This window comes from Zingiber officinale, chromosome 2A, assembly GCF_018446385.1.
Source record: "Zingiber officinale cultivar Zhangliang chromosome 2A, Zo_v1.1, whole genome shotgun sequence".
In the NCBI taxonomy this organism is placed as follows: domain Eukaryota; kingdom Viridiplantae; phylum Streptophyta; class Magnoliopsida; order Zingiberales; family Zingiberaceae; genus Zingiber; species Zingiber officinale.
The window spans coordinates 21111930-21115380 of NC_055988.1; the positions used below are offsets into that span (position 1 = coordinate 21111930).

The 3451-nt window shown below is 31.3% G+C and overlaps 1 long non-coding RNA gene across 1 annotated transcript; it reads left to right on the forward strand.

Moving 5' to 3' along the window:
• The first annotated feature begins 1225 nt into the window (after positions 1-1225).
• On the forward strand, positions 1226-2882 carry LOC122044450. Its single transcript, XR_006129558.1, has 5 exons — positions 1226-1605; positions 1695-1771; positions 2047-2170; positions 2245-2348; positions 2444-2882. It is a non-coding gene; the product is annotated as an uncharacterized LOC122044450 (long non-coding RNA).
• Positions 2883-3451: the final 569 nt, after the last annotated feature.

Genomic DNA, 3451 nt, shown 5'->3' on the forward strand with positions numbered 1-3451 from the left:
AACCCAATTGCAATGGTTGTTGCACCATCTACTATTGCTGATCCTGCATCGTATCCATATTCGGGTGCTACTGATCACCTTATTGTTGATCTGGACAATCTCCATCTACACTCTCTATACCAAGGTACGGAGAAAATTATGGTCGGAAATGATAATAATCTCTCAAACTCTAATATTGGTCATTTTGTTGTTAAGAGTACCGACAGGTTACTACACTTGCGTAATATATTGCATGTGCCTACTATAACCAAAAATCTATTAAGTGTTGCCCGCTTTACGATCGATAATAACATCTTCTTTGAATTTCATCACACATTCTGTGTTGTTAAGGACCAAGTCACAAAGAAGGAACTTCTTCACAGAACACTTGATGGGGGCCTATATCGGCTAAATTGATTTGAGGAATTCAGCACCGAATGAGCTACTTTTCTCAAAAAGCGCTCCTCAATTACTACATGACACTACTGACTTGGACATCCATCTTCAACAGTAGTTTCTTTTGTTATCTCTACTTTCCAATTACCTATCTTAGGAAATAAGATAGTTACTTTTTGTGATGCTTGCCAATATGGGAAAGCTCACAAACAACCATTTCCAAATTCGCAATCTTGAACTACAAGTCACTACAAAAAAACAGGGCTTCAGAAATAGATTTTTGAAACGGAATTAAAATCTGTCTCTGATTTAGGCCAATTTAAGACGGATTTACTACAAATTACTAATCCATTTCAATTTAATAAAATATAATATTTAAAAAATAAATTGAGACAAAAATTGAAATGAATTTGAGATAGAACTATAAATAAATTTTTATAAACAAAAATAAATACGGATTACAAACAAGATTTGAAACGGTATAATTTCTGTCAAAAAATTTGTTTAAAATTTAATGAAAAATTGAGATAGATGAAAACCTGTTTTAAATTTATGTAAATTAAAGATATTTTTTTGATGGATATAAAATCTATTTTAGATTCATGTAAATTTGACTTGAATTTGCTACGGAATTAATAGTCTGTTTATAAAATATAATATTTAAAAAAATTAAGATAAAAATTAAAATGAATTTATGATAAAATTTATAAATAAATTTTATAAATAAAAATAAATATAGATTATAAATAGAATTTGAAATGGTATAATTTTTTATCAAATTTTTTTAAAATTTAATTAAAATTAAGATGAAAAAAATTTAATTTTTATAAAAAACGTAGCTCTTGCCTTCGACAGAAACAGCGCCTGCCCTTGCCCTAAGCCCTTGATCTCGAGGCCTTCGATTCAACTCCGACAAATCATCACAGACTTCGCCGACCCTCTTCTTTCTCTGCTTCCCTCCTCCAGCGCTGCAGAGATCAACAAAAATGTAGCCCTTCCTTCTCCAAGAAGCAGCCCCGACCCCCTTCTTTCTCTACTTCCCTCCTCCAGCACTCAGACAATCAATTCGACTCCGACAGATCTTCTCAGTCTATCATTCATCTCCTTCGCTTTCGGCACTCAAGCGATAGACTTCGAGAGATCATCCTCGTCTAGCCTTCGTCTCCTTCATGACCAGCGATGAGGTGCCTCTTTAACTCCATCTCCAAAAGCCCTAATCTGTTTAATAAGGTAATAGTTGTTTTGTTCCATGAATCTTCTTCTCTTTACTTCAATTGTTCCATGATTCTCCTTTTAACGCCTGTTGTCTCTACCTCAAGCTCCTCATCGATCCTCTTTGTTGTCAGAAGGGGCACCTCTTTTGCAAGTGCCTCCTCGTGCAAAAGGACATCAAGAGGTGCATTCATCATCACTGAATTTCCATATTCATTCTCACAAGATTTGTAGATTCGTGTGTACATGTTCTAATGTAGAGACAAATGTATTATTTGGAGGTTTTAACTATCACATTTGGCTTGATAACCTGATTAGCTTGGCCATTCATCTTCATGAATCTTTATAATCATTCTGTTATAACAGTAATGTCCTATGCATCTTTGTTTTTTTTTATAATTTGTTGTACATATACTTTTACATTGAAAAAGTATTCTTCTAACTTCACTCTTAAAGTAGTTATCTATTTAGGACGGAAGGCTTGTACTGGAGTATGAAGAAGGAGTTCAGAAATTTCCAGCACAAACAAGGAACTATGCCAAAATACGTGAAGTAATCTTATATTCTTACAAGCATTGTCAAAGTAAGTATATGAAATTAAGTAACATGAATTTTTCTTAATTACTTTGATTTTTTATGTTTATGTTGTAAAATTAGGTTGCTAGTGTTGCCACTAGTAGCAGAATTGGAGATTATGTTGGTGCCGGTGCAAAAAAAGTGGCAATGTTAGTAATGTTAACTAGCAACAAACTGCAACTCAGGTAATCATCTTAAAGTTTTATCTATTTCACGTGTGTATCTTATTTGTTTGTTTTTATATTTATTAGACTAATATAAGTTATTGTAATATGAACAGAAACAATAAAGAGAGACAAAATGTTGATAATCATATGCTACACCTTATTCATTCAATCTTCAATCATGATGTCATGTAGTGGGTGACAAATTTGCTAGATGGTGACAGATTAGCTACAATAATGTGATCTGGGTGACTCGTGTAAGGGGAGGGTGTATGAATTTCAATGCAATCAACACTTTGGAGTTTGGAAGATCCAAGAATTAAAGTTTTAATATATTTGCTCTGATGAGAAGAACAAAGAATTATCACAAGAACTTGAAGATATGCATGTTCTACTAGCAAGAGGATGGAGGAAGAAATTATTAAAAGGAAAAGGAAATTTAAATCGTAATGTTTGATTGCATATATCTCAAGACGATGTGAATATTTATTTATCTCAATGACAATTGTATTGTACTTTGAATTTAGAAATTAGTTGTTTTTAATATTTTTGAAATTTATGATTGTTTATTGCAAAATAATATGTTGATATGAAATATAGATAAAATTAGTGATAAATTTGGAAATAAATTTATATGTGGATTTGTAAACAAGATTATAAATAGATTGATAAACACGTAATGACATATTTAAAACAAAATTAGAAACGAAATTTGTATTTGAAATTAATTTTATTTAATCAAATTAAAAATAGATTCGTAAACAATTTTTTAATCTGTTTATGAAATTAGAGACGGAATATTTCTGTCTCAAAATTAGCTACGGGGCTTTCAGTAACGGATTTTTAAGACGGAATATTTTGTTTCAAACTTTCTTTAGAAATAGAAAAAAGACTTTCAAAGACAGAATTTTTTATTTCTGAAGCCCTGTTTTCTTATAGTGAGTCATTTAGAATTAATATATTCAGATGTTTGGGGTCCATCACCGATTTTCTCCTCTAATGGATGTCATTATTTTGTACATCTTATGGATGATTATAGTTGCAATACTTGGATTTATACTCTCAAGCAAAAATCTGATGTCTTATCAGTATTTATAAACTTTAAAACATTTGTTGTGAACCAA